Genomic DNA, 14,280 nt, shown 5'->3' on the forward strand with positions numbered 1-14,280 from the left:
TTCACACTAAAAATTCATATTCTGTGGCCTATCACAATAAACTATTCAAATCCAACAGGAATAATCTACAGTTGATTAATTCTTAAATATGCTTTTATACTAGATTTAATTGGATTTTGGAACTCTGTGATATATTTGTCTTTGATTTGCAGAAGAAGGAGCAAGAAATGTGTCAAAGCACTCAAGGAATGAGAGACAATTATTTGAGAGGCTAGCTAATTCCTCCCTAAATCCAAAAGACTATTTTTTCAGAAGTTCCCCTCGTACAGCTGTGCCTCCTTCCACTGACTTTTTGTTTGATTTGGACTTCTGCACAGGGAATAGACATGCAGGCTACTTGTGGCAACCCACTGTAAAAGACTTCACCTGAACCTCTGCCTGCACTTGTGATGCAGCAGTACAGCCTCACATCTTTTTCTGCACACTGGCAGGGATTGACAGTTTCAACACAACACCGTAGCTAGCATCCAGTTTGTGCTCCTTCCCCCCTCTTAACCCATTAAAAAAAAAAAAAAAAAAAAAAAAAAAAAGAGCAGTACTAGGAAAAAGCACTGATTCCCAGAGGACTTTATTATAAGATTAAGATTCAGGTATTACTTTATGGTTCTGCTACATGTTCTCAGTTTAAGAAATACTGTAAATTTTATTTTCTGTTGGGAATGAGCTAAAAATGCTACTTTCTGTGGAAAAATGCAAATAAAACCTTAACTTTGTTCCCAGTTCTTCCATCTTTCTCTTCCTCCTTTGCATACTTGGGTGGTGCTGAACTTTGATAACAATCAAGACAAATGTTAATTCTGCTCCTTATTATCTCTTTTCCTTTCCTTTGACTGAAAGGTCTCTGAAGATCTCAACAGTCTGAGAACAGTAAATGCAAATGAGATTTGACAAAATAAAAAGAAAGGATACCAGAATTGTCAATCACAGAGAATTTCAATTTCTGAACTTGAAAGTGCCCAATTTATACTTTTCTCTTAGAATGTACTTTCATTATTTTCCATTGTTTCAACAGAATAAAATAGGAACAACTGCATTGAGAATACAATACACCAAGTTCATCCCTAGGTGATAGCTTCTGGCTTCATCTACCAAATTTAATCCAGTTCCTTTACTGAACCTGTTCAGAAAATTGTTATAGTGTTATCTTTGAATCATCTAACAATGTGGTAGTCCAGCTGAAGGTTTTAGCACTATTTCTAAAGAAAAAGGATTACTCATTTAAAATAAAAGTGTCAAGAAATAGAACTATACTTTTACTTAATTTTGTAAATATTGAATGCATAGCCACAGTTTGCTTTTAACTCCATAGCTTGTAAATGAGCATTGAACTTCCAGACCAGACCTTTTGCTGTCTATTCATTACTTCTGCTCTACAATACTTTTCAGTTCCTGTCTGTGCAATTTCCTTTTATTAATGCACAAACAAAACATGATGAATTAAACATGCTATTGCATGTAGTTTTTGGCAAGCATCAAAGATGAGGTAATTGAAGATAGTTATTATTTCCAGCTGTACAGTGCAAGCACATAGTGACATTTAAATAATATGAGAGAAAGTAAAATAGGTGGTTTGGTTTTAACAACACTGTCCTCTAGGCATCCCAACAAACTAATTTCTACTAATTATTTCAGATGATATCATTGCCATACAAAGCTGCACCTCAGATTATTTAAATAATTTCTGATAGGGAAAGAAAAAATGGAAAACACAGTAATAACTAGATATCATATTATAGCTAGATGCTAGAACAAGTCTATACAAGTTATGTATAGATTTCTATCCAGGACACAAAGAATCACTTCTAGCATAAATAAAGTTTCTTATTCTTTGTTAAATAATAGGTTAATTGTAAGAAAATATCTTCATTTATTATTCTGAAATCTTCTATAAGACCTTGATGCTTTTTCTTTTCCCAATATTTTATTTAGTAAAAAAGAGAAGTTGAGGTTTCCCACATATTTTTCTACCTGGTTCAAGACAATTTCCTATAAGAAACCATTGTTTCTATCTTGGTCTGTTGTCTGGCAATTTTCTGCATGTTACATTTTATTTCATACATTTTTATTTTTTTTCTCTCAGTAATTTTATTTTTTTATTACTTAACTATGTAGAGGGTAGCTGAACATAACAAAGTTAGGAAAGGCATTGTTTCAACCAAACCATCCTGTGCTAATCATAAGAGATGGCTAGCACTGTGGGAGTGACAGGCTGGTATAATTTCCATGCTTTCCCTATAATTCTGTGGAATTAACCAGCAAAAGGAACTTTAGAGATTTATGGTTGATTGCCACGTGTACATTAATTTTCCATTTGAAAAACAAATACAGCAAATATTTGTCTTGTTTGAAGTCAATAACCATTATGCATAACAATGGAGAGTACTAGATTGTGTTTGTCAGCTCCTTGTTTGGGTAAATTTGGGAAAAAAATGTAGGTGTAGATACAAGGTACAATTTTTTATCTGTTCTTTGCAGAGGCTCTGATCAGACCATGCAGCCCATATAAAAAACATAGCAACTCTTGGAGTTTCATTTTATGCAAAATTTTTCCTCCCAGGCTTCACACCCTCCAAAGAACTTATTCTAGAAGGACAATGCACAACTTCCATGACTTCATAATTCTGTTCTCACCATCTCTAACCAGTCTAACCTTCCAGTTCCACACTTAGCACAGAAGTGCTGAAATAATGGACTGAAGCTCAATTAACTGTAAAATCTTGATTAAGACCTTATTTCATAAGTAGTGAACTGTAGAGAATGTGGTACTTAGAGTGTGAAAAATTCTCAGGTAACTGAGATGCAGGTCAGTGTAAATGTAAGGTGACATCAATGTGAATGAAATCCCCCTGAGATATTAAATGACATCTATTTTGTTTATGGTGTAGAAAATTCTGACATTAAAGCAATCTTAGTTTTGACCCATGTAGAGAACAACTGGGTTTCCCTTAGCTTATTTTGTAGAAAAAGCCACTAACAGGGAAGAAAAAAAAAATTGTGACTACAAACAAACAAAAAAAATCCATTGAAGTCATGAAGCTCATCCCACTATTTAATTAACCCAGATCCCAAAGGGGATATTAGTATCAAGAAAAATCATCTCTCTCATATTGCATCCCCAAATCTGAATGTGAATCACACACAAAACACTTAAAGCTGGCATATACCTGGCATCTTATGTCTGCAACAATTTGGTCACACATCACACAAACTTAGTTCAAGAGTTCTGGACCAGCAGCCTAAGTGGTCATCTAGTCTTTTTTTCAAGTATATCACCAGATCATGAATTTCATCCTTTTTAACATTATGCTAAGTCTGACTAACTCACTTTTTGTCAAAACACATTCCAAATATGTATCTAAAGTCACCGTGACACCTGAGAATTAACCACATGTGACTCATCACTATTGACCATTAAAAATATGTTTGATTTTCTATGTTGTTTTTTTTTTGTCAGGCCTCAGGTGCTTTTTGCTGATCATTGTCTTTACTTTTTTAATAGTCTCATTTTATGCTTATATTTTCTTTATTTGAAATCACTTAGACATTCTAAGCAAATCAGTTTCCTTTTTAGTGTCCTGAACATACTGAATTGTTTTAAGTCTCCCACTAAAAGGTCTTCCACTTCTTCGGTTAGACAGAGGCTTATTCTTATCTCTACTGTCAGCTACACAGCTACTTACAGGTATATTGGAGTATGCATATACGTCAGATACTATCCACAGCTATGACACAGAACCCAAAAGGGAAGCATGTTTTTTTCAGCATCCTTCTTCCAATGTAGGCACTGAAATTATAAGCAGCGCTTCAGCATCAGCAGTTTCTGTAGAAGTAACGTACTTCTATAGAATATATACCCAGTTCTTGATGAATTAAATGAAACTAAAATATTCTTTAGAACATGGAGAGGGGGATTAGTATATTGGAAAACAAAGGACACCCTTTTGAATTATTTTGACATAATAGCTTTATTTTCTAGTCTTATAAAATGCGTTACACGAAAATAATATTTGTTGATGCAACTGACTTCATTGAAATTATTAAAATTGTTAATTATGTAGTTATTTTAACTTTAGTGAATTGCAAGACATTTCACTTATGTTTAACTTTCATTCAGGAACATTAGTGGAAAAAGTTGCACATCTTATAGTGAACATGCTTCCCTTTTGGGTTCTATGTCATAGCTGTGGAAAGTATCTGACATATGCATACTCCAATATACCTGTAAGTAGCTGTGTAGCTGACAGTAGAGGAGATCTATGGTCTTACAAAGCTGATTCACTTTCAAAACATGTTCTTTTATGTGTTACTTCTATACTTTTTAACAAATACATTTTCAAGAACCATTGATCTAAGGTAGCTAAAAAGGGCTCCAAGCTCTACATTGCAACTGAAACTACACAATAAAAAGTACTTTGACTATCATTTGTGATTATATATGGCACAAATGTGTGAACAGATTTAACAAGATTCTTTTCACCATGTTTCAGCACATCAGGATGAATTTTCTGATGTAAGTATATGCTTAAAACCAGCTGAAAAGCAGAGGTTTGTTCACATAGTTATTTCTGGAAATGCCCAGTGATGGATTTAGGAGCTGAAATCAAGCTATTTTAAGGATTGTCATTTCCATGTGGTCTGATCCCGCTCTTTTACTTGCCCAAGTAAGATCTATTGATGTGAATCACTGCTCTGGTATCACTCACCAATGTAGTATTAATAAGGACTGCTGGATTCATTCTTTCTATCACTTTTTTTAGGTAAAAACATACTGCTTATGAGTGAATATTAAAGTTTATGCCTTGAATTTCATGTGACTAATTTAAAGGTCATACTTGTTAACTGTTGCAAATTTTTGCCTATGGAACCTTTGACATTATAAAATGAAATATAATCTTATAACACTCTAAAATTCCTTCAGTCAATGGATTCTGTTTCATACTATGTGGTGTTTCACATCTTGAAAGCATGGCATTCTGAGCCCTATTCTTAAGGGAAAAAACAGGAGCATATTGTGAAATTGATTATGTAGACACCTGTAAAAACTAACTGTAAATAAATATGTTGCAACCCAGACTGAACAGGACACAATACTTTTTTTGTTGTTATCATTTGGAAGAATGTGGAGAAGTTAACTTGCATTGCAAAGAGAATGTACTGTATCTTGAACCCAATATACATGGCTAGCCTGAGAAATGGTGAACGCCCTTCTATTCCTTGTTCATGTTGAATAGCACCTCAGTGTCTCGATTTCTTTCTCTGAAATGTCTTGACCCAACACTATGCTGGAGGATTCCAAGAATCAAGTCTCATAGAGGTCTAATGTTTGAGTAAAGTAGTCATTTTCCATTAATGAGCTGTGGGTCCCAATTGTTTGCAAATAAAAGAAATTGGTTGATCTTTGCTCCAGATCCTTATTTTCAGTCAAAAAATGTTATGGAATTGAAAGCTGCAGGCAATCGAAATTCCTGCATTAGATGTTTTATCTCAACAAGATGTTTGCTTCTCTAAAACTGTACCTGCAAAGTTTTAGCTTTTAGTGCTTGAAAATTATGCTAATGGAGACACTATTGTCAAACATACAGGATACAGTTTGACTTGGAGGTGCCACTTTCACCACTGTTAAGAGATTTTGTGTCTGAAAACTGGGGACACATTCCTTTTACTCACACCCTTGTATTCTACATTCTGGCTAGTGTGCCAGAATAATACAATATTTTCTTTTAGATGACATGTTAAATCAAAGTTTTCCAGAGATTAACAATTACATGGTACTTTTTGAAAAAGAGAAGGATAATAAATCTGGTGTCCTGACAAATTTCTTCAGTAGTCTTCATAACCTCCCCCCTAAGACAAGGGCATAGTCTCTTTGGAAATAAGCATGCATGCTCAAAGAGATGTCCTGCTCAAAAAGCTGCTAAAAGATTAACGGATATCTAATGCTCTAGGACACATTGCAATATGCCATATTTGGAATGCCACAGTTTCACGGTTGCATTAAAACATAATTTTATTTCTATGCTCAGTCTACAGACTGCAGATGGCTTTATTTAACAACCGGTTTATGGAAACACTGGAAATCTGAAATATCATAGTACAATATATACAAAATATAAAAAATGCATATTTACATGATATTAAAATGAAGTTTATGTAGAGTGCTGTAATTCAGTAGATATATTGAAAAATCTGTCAGTTATGTATAGTATTTAGTAGTATCATTTGAATGGGACATTTTTTCCAGCTTAATACACAGCTTAAATAAATAATTAAAAAATAAGAATAAGAATAAAAATAAAAAAGGAAAAAAAATATATGAAAATACTGCCTGTTCTCAAGTATAATTTCTGTTTGTTTGTTTGTTTTGTCTTATTTGTTTTTTGTCTTTGTAAAGTCAGCTGGTTCAGTCATATTTTCTTGGTCAAAATATAACTTACTCCTAAATAGAGGAAAAAACGTAAATATAAATTTTCCTGAGTATTTCCAACCTGTATATTAACATTTTTTTAGACTTGCATAGGTAAGTAATCATAAACATCTTTATACCATTTAAGAAAGAGATTTTCTAACAACATTCTCTGACATTTAATAAATGCGCATGATGTATTTTTGAATATTTGAAGTGCATTTTGTAATTAACTTTCAGGTATATGATAAGCATTTTCCTGTTTTTACAGTGGAATGTCTTTCAAAGGGTTGAAATTCAGAGTGTTGCAGTCACTCTGACCTTTGTTTTACCTATAGATAAGGATTATTTGTACTTATCTCCTTCGCACATCCATGTAGACTAAGTGGCAAGAACTGTAGCCCTGGAATGCTAACTTGGGTATTATTACTGATTACATTAGCATATAAGTTCCTATTTGGAACAGAAATATTAATATGTGGCATTATTGAAAGTATCATGAAAGTATCATGATTACATATTGGAATGGGACAAATATTATGTCTGATTTGTGCAGTCTGGAGCCCATTGCCCCGGTGTGCTCAGGGACCAGCAGCAGTACTGGCTTCTTCTGACTGGTGACCACTGAAACACCGTAGCTCCTCAGTGATTAGCCACTGCTCCTTTTTTGAGGAACCATTTCCTCAGAAAATCTACACAAACAGAGCTCAAGCTCTTCATAAGAGTGCAGGATAATGTCAGTTTGTAGTTTGTGAGAAATTTGTAATTTGCAGGACTAGAGTCTTTTTTTTTAAAAAAAGATTTTTTTTTTTTTTCAGAGTTATATTCAGAGCTGATACAGACATTTTATATCAATGTCACTGAAGTAATGACTTAAAAGAGTCATTCCCCTTCATCAACCATCTGAAGCTGGCATTCTTATTAGAATAGAGTTTATACAAAGATAGTTTAAAAAGTTTGGCTTAAACCTAAAATGTCACCAGTTCTGCTATGATTCTAGATAAGAAGCACATTAAACAAAATAATTCAGTTATTCCACACACTCTTCTATCTTCCACTTATTCAAGCAGATAAGTTCACATAATTTATCATGAGGCGTAATGCTCATAATCTTCCTGATGCCAAAGGGAATTCTGAAGTATTTAGCAAGAGCTTAGCTCTCATGGTAATGGGCACAAGGTAGCTAGGAATACATACATGTAAACACTATCAATGTAGTGATCAAATTCCAGTCTTTGTTCTACTAGCATATATCTCCAGTAAATTTGCTTATTAAAATAACTAAAGAAAGTTCAGAACTAATTAGGGTCAAGCATTGAATTAATTGGGTAGTTTAAAAGCTCTAAATTTGCCTGCATCCAAAAATAATAATAATAAGCTTTGCCTAAGTTGCAAACAAATGGCAGGCTTCAAAGACTTGAATCAGTGAACAATTGACAGCTAGGAATAAAGAGCTTGCAGAGAATGTGACCAACAAGTCACAATAATGCACAGTCATAGAGTTATAGCTCTAGGACTTTCTCATCAATTGTGGGACATGTTTTATTAAAAAAAAAAAAAAAAAGCGAACAAAGATTAATAAGATGACCTCACTTCAATGCCTGGTAAAATTATGGAGATTATTCTGGAAGTTATTGAAAAACACCTGAAAAATAATGTCTTCATTGGTCACAGCCAACATGGATTCACAAGGAGCAGGTCCTGTTTAATGTACTTAATTTCATTTTATGACATTACCCACCTAGCTGACCAAGGGAAGCCAGTTGAATTAATCTTTTTGTATTTCAGCAAAGCTTTTGATACTGTTTCTCACTGTATCCTTCTGCACAAAATGTCCAGCACACAGATAGATAAAAGCATAGTGCAGTTGATGAATAACTGACTGAAAGGTCAAAAGGTTCTAGTAAATTGGGTTATATCAGGCTGGTGACCATTCACCAGTGGTCACCCTAGGGGTCCATTTTAGGGCCAGTTCTTTATGTTTTCATAAATGACTTGCATGCAGGACTTGAAGATGTACTAAATAAATTTGCAGATTACACTAATACACTTTTGGTCTGTTCTCCCACGTGCCTGGTGACAGGATGAGGGGGAATGGACTTAAGTTGTGCCAGGGGAGTTTTAGGTTGGATCTTAGGAAGAACTTTACTGAAAGGGTTGTTAGACATTGGAACAGGCTGCCTAGGGAAGTGGTGGAGTCACCATCCCTGGAAGTCTTTAAAAGACGTTTAGATGTAGAGCTTAGGGATATGGTTTATTGGGACTGTTAGTGTTAGGTCAGAGGTTGGACTCGATGATCTTGAGGTCTCTTCCAACCTAGAAATTCTGTGACTCTGTGATTCTGTAATATGGGAGGAGCTGTTGACTCCCATGAGGGCCGGGAGGCCTTGTAGAGATATCTTGACAAATTAGAGGGCTGGGCAATCATCAGCTACATGAAGTTTAACAAAAGCAAGTGATGGATTCTGCACTTGGGATGCAGCAGCCCTAGGGGATAAGAGACTGGAGAGCAGCCCTGCAGAAAGGGATCTGGAGGTTCTGATTGACAGCAGTTGAATATGAATCAGCAGCATGCCCTGGCAGCCAAAAGGGACAACTGTATCCTGGGGTGCATCAGGCACAGCACTGCTATATGGTTGAGGGAAGGGGTTGTCCCATGGTACTCTGTGTTGGTGCAACCTCAGCTCCAGTACTATGTGCAGGTTTGGGCAACACAATATAAGAGCTTAAAACTATTGAAGAGAGTCCAAAGGAGAGTTACAAAGATGGTGAAGGGTCTTTAGAGGAAGAGGTATAAGGAATATCTGAAGTCACTTGGTTTGTTCAGCCCAGAGAAGAGGAGACTGAGGGAAGGCATCATGGCAGCCTGCAGCTCCCTCACGAGGGGAGCTGAACTCTGCTTTCTGGTAACCAGCAATACGGCCCAAGGGAATGGCATGGAGATGTGACAGAGGACGTTCAGGTTTGATGTTGGTAAAATATTGCTCACCAAGAGGGTGGCTGGGCACTGGAACACAGAACAGTGGCTCCCCACAGAAGTGGTCATGGCAGCAAGCTTGCTGGAGTTCAAGAATATACTCAAGCATACGGTCTGATTTTTGGGTCAGCCAGTGTGGAGCCAGAAGTTGGACTTAATGATACTTGTGGGTCCCTTTCCTCTTAGGATATTCTATGATTCTAGGACAGAGCCAAGGGAAAACAAATTACTCCATCACCAGGAGTTTCTTGATAACTAAAGCTGTGAAATTTCCAAGTGGAAATACAAGAGCAAAACCAGAGAGCTATTTCCTCATCAAAAGAGAAATCTTGCAAGAGTCACATTCCACAGGAAGAATACAGAAGAACATCAAGTAATAGTGACTTCTCTGTGACATTAAGATTCTGTTCTCTAAAGATTCCCATTACACCTAATCAGAGATGTGGGGTGGGATCCAAGAGCTCATCCCAGGTTCCTCCTGACTCCTTGCTGGATGAGAGGATTCAAATATTCACTATCTCTATATCAAACAGTAGTGTCCACACAAAGAACAAGTACTACACAAAGCAGAAAGAACCTGTAGTTTTTTTCAACTGCATCCTTATATTGGACTATTGGGGTCAGGCCTGCTATAGATCTCCTTTTCCTACAGCAAACATGAGATGTGAAACTAAGTATTTCTTTCCCAAGCAGATGATATTCTTTCCCCAAAACACTTACCCAGAGAAGGATGCAGTTTGGTATATAGAGTTTTGAAGCCACTTTGAAACAGGGGAAAATGTGTTTTGGTCCTTTCTAAGGTTGAAGGGGAGAAACAGGAGACTCATCTGTAGTAAAATCGGTGGTACTGTGAAATACTTAGTCAAAAAGTCTCTAGTGGGAAGGACAGAGGAGAAGAAAGATAAACAAATGACCAGAAACTTCATTGGAGACTATAAAACACTCTTGAACATTTTGTGTCCTGTAAGAAACAACATAGAGTAAACGATGTGCCTAGATTAATATCGTGTCTTGCTCTCCAACAGCCTCATCTTTAACCTCTTATTTCTGCTAGTGTTAACCTACATCAGCACAAACATTATCTACAAGGAGTAGAGAGGACTGAATAGGTGTGTCTGGAGAGGACCTCTTGAAGTCCATATAAAAAGTTAGTTGACTGGTTTGAATTTCAGAGTACTATATACATATATATGCAAGAAAATGGACATGAACTTTGTGCATTCCAGAAACTATGAGAAAGCCAAAGACAATAGTCAAGGCTAAAAATTGTGGTTAGATTCACATGAATAGATCTGAAGCAGTATCACAGAGGGTAAAGAGTACATAGGCAGCTATAGTCAGTCATAAACTACCTGAAGCATAAGGCAAGAGATACTTTTGGATGATGAAGAAAGTCTGTGAGTGGCGCCAATGAAAGCAGATGTGAGAAAAAATAAAAGGAGAATAAAAGATATTTTTTAAAATGTTCTTTTTATCTGTGCTATATAATTAATAATAATAATAATAATAATAACAATAACAATAATAAATGCTTGTATCTTAGATATTTTTAATTCAGAAATCTAAGAAAAAATCATGAGTTCAAGTCAAAACAGAGTGAAAAAAATATTTAAAAGTGTCAAAAGGTATGCTCAGTTATGTATTATCAGTGTGAAAATGCTACAGGTAGTTACACATATAAGTTGAGAAATAAAGCAAATGAATAGATCAAAACAATATAAAAACTACCAAGAATTTAACTCTTACAACTTTGTAGCTAGTTCGAATTCTTACAGCTGTAATAAATCCAATGATATAAGACAAGCTAGGCAAATCCACACAAATGATGCTTGTTCCCGTATGTCTACATGCATAAAGTATAAACTGAAAGATATAAAGTAGAGACCTTATAAGTGAAACAAATGTCCTATGACATTTAGCAATGCCGAATATTATAATTTAATACATAAATTTGTGTTCTCCCATGTCAAAAATGTAGATATATTCCACTGAAATAATATTTGCTTCTACTGATTTATGATTGGTCTTGCATGTATCATGTCAAGCTGTTAATGTCATCCTTTTAAGATATTTTCCTTAAAGCATCAAAAAAGAAACTATTAGGTTTCTTGTCTAACCAGGAATAACTATTTATTTCATCCATGATGCCAGGTTACAACAGTTTGAAAAAGTATAGCAGGACCAGAATTACCTGCAGAAGACATGAGGAACTTGGAATAGGCAGGATTTCTATGGTGCACACTATGACAGTACTCTGTACCTCCAAGGAATGGTGAGATGACAGCACTACTCTACCCACGGATTGAGATATTGGAAGCATGATACCTTTTCTGTATGTGTCTATATCTATGTCCTATACTTCAGTCAAATAAAAGTGTGATTTTCAAGGACCAGTAACAAGTATATTTTCTCATTTGTGTAAGTGAAAAACTCTATGACTCTTCATGAAGATCATACGTGGGAAGATAAACATTGTTTCTTACCCTTAAAATGTATTGAAAAGAGAGAGAGAGGGGGAAAAAAATAGCCTTGAACTGCCTCTTCCCTTAACCTGTGAGCTTTGACAGGATTTCACAGCACACTTCTGGGCCTCCATGGGTCATGATTTCACAGCTGCTGTACCCTGATAAATGGGTCATTATGTGAACAACTGAAGCTCACTGAAGAGTGACTGTGTTTCTTAAGGTCTATCAGATGTGTAATTCATCCATTTTCATGGAAAACTATGGTACTGTAGAAACGTGATGGAAGCTAGAACCAAGACCTAAATGTATATAGCATGGTAACCTAAATCTGACTGTGAATTTTCCTGTCTAAAGAGGTTTTCAGAAAAAATTCAGCACCATGAAGGTGTGAACTTTTGTATGATAATGACATTGTATTTATTTATTATTTGAAAAACATGTGACCTTAAGTATTAAGGAGAGAAAGCTGGAAATTGAACAGTGTCAATATTTTCAAAGATTTCAAGAAAAAACACACACAAATCATATAAAGTGTGCAAATGATGTTGTCTTGATAGATAGGCTGTCAAATATAACATTTTAAATGAAAAAGACAACAAAATGTTTCCTATCCTCTTAAAAGCTAAATAATTTCAAATTGAACTTAATTAGAATTTCAACTAAAACTTTACACATTATCCAGTCACCAGGGAGCATGCAAAATAAGGCTGTTCTGGAAGAAGTTAGTTTGGTTTAGTTCTGTAAAGTTGCCAACTGTCAAACTTAAATAAACATTTTCTTAAGGAACTTATATGCACATAAATGAAAATATACAGCAGCAGAAGCAAAATATATAATATAATTTGGAAAGGTCTAGCTATAATTTGTCTGGATAGCAGATAGGTTTTGTCTTTATGTAAAAAAATAATATATTTCTATTTCTATTTGAGTTGAGACGTCTTTTGCCAAATTGATCTTATAGTCACTGGAAATCCACGTCTAACAGTCCTCATATTTCTTGTAAATGTATTTGTAAATGTCTCTTTAGAGTGCAGCAACAGCAGAAATAAAACTGTGCCCAGCTTGGCAGGCTGATTCACACAAGTTAGCCTGAAGTCTCCTACTTCTCTGTCTCCTTGTGGGGGAGAAAAAAACTCACATGGGCTTCCACCTGGGTAAAACATGGAAAATGGCTCAGACATGCAACTTTCAATGCATACCTGTCTGGCTCTTAAGGTTTTTATAGCACACTAAAAGCTCCAGCATTTAGGCACCTAATGGTAGAAAGTCACTAGTGCAAGCTATTGCTAATGAGATACAGGAAGAATTAAATTTAATTAACTTATGCTGATTTTGGCTACAGCATAAACTTTCTGGATGAACCTTATCACCAAGCCTCAGGATTTTACTGACATACTCATAATATTTCACTTATGCTCTAACTCCTGGAATCAGTGTTAGCAAAGAATTTTGGCTTCCATACACAGAGAGATTTTAATTCTTGGTTGTACAGAGAGATTTTAATTCTTGGTTGTAGACAGAAGTTTCATGCAACAAATTCTTAAAAATTCTTAAAATCTCAAATACCAAAGATAAATAATGGGGATGGGGGTGGGAGGGTGGGGAGATGCAGGGCAGCGTATTTTGTTAAAATTCTGGTGCCTTGGTATTGGCCAAAAACAATTTCAAAACTCAATGGAAATTTAAGTACCCCTGTACACAATATGCATGTATGACCTGCACCTAGCAACATTGCCTTAATTTAAGGTGAGAGTGAACTCCAAATATTTATCAACATATAAGACTGATTTTATGGAAGAAAGAAAACAAAATACGATTTTCACAAAGGGATACCTAAAGAAAATGAATCTTCTTCTGACCTTCCTAACTTACTGAACTCTTAAGGATTTTCAGGGAAAAGTGTCAGAACCTTATATAAGAAACATAAATCCAAGATCTAGGTGCTGCATAAAAGACAGAACCATACATAAACTTTATTACACAAATATTTGTAATATATGGCATATAACTTTTGCCTAAAGAAAGTATCAGGTTTAATATTCAAGCTAAATAACTATTGGGATTTAACTTTGATCAGAGATCCGATGTTCCTCACCTCATTCCCACTGCTTCAGAAGTACTCTCCTAGCAATTTGTTACTTTGTGGGTTACTTTCTTCTCACTTGTCACTTCACTCATCACATTTTGTTTCTAGATTACAGGTTTAAGCATAACCTATTTAAGACACTACATTGCTTACTTATTAAGCAACACATTATTAAGAAACCAATAAAACATATAAGTCAATGAACACAGTAGTGTTACTAGCTCATAATTATATCATTTTTAACGTTACTATATGTGATCATACAAAATACTGTACAGAATAAAAATTTTAGTTACTCTTTAATTTGATGACTGGTTATTTTTCTGAAGTAGTCTTTCTTTGAGGAGAA

This window comes from Aythya marila (assembly GCF_965140915.1).
Source record: "Aythya marila genome assembly, chromosome: Z".
Taxonomy (NCBI): Eukaryota; Metazoa; Chordata; class Aves; order Anseriformes; family Anatidae; genus Aythya; species Aythya marila.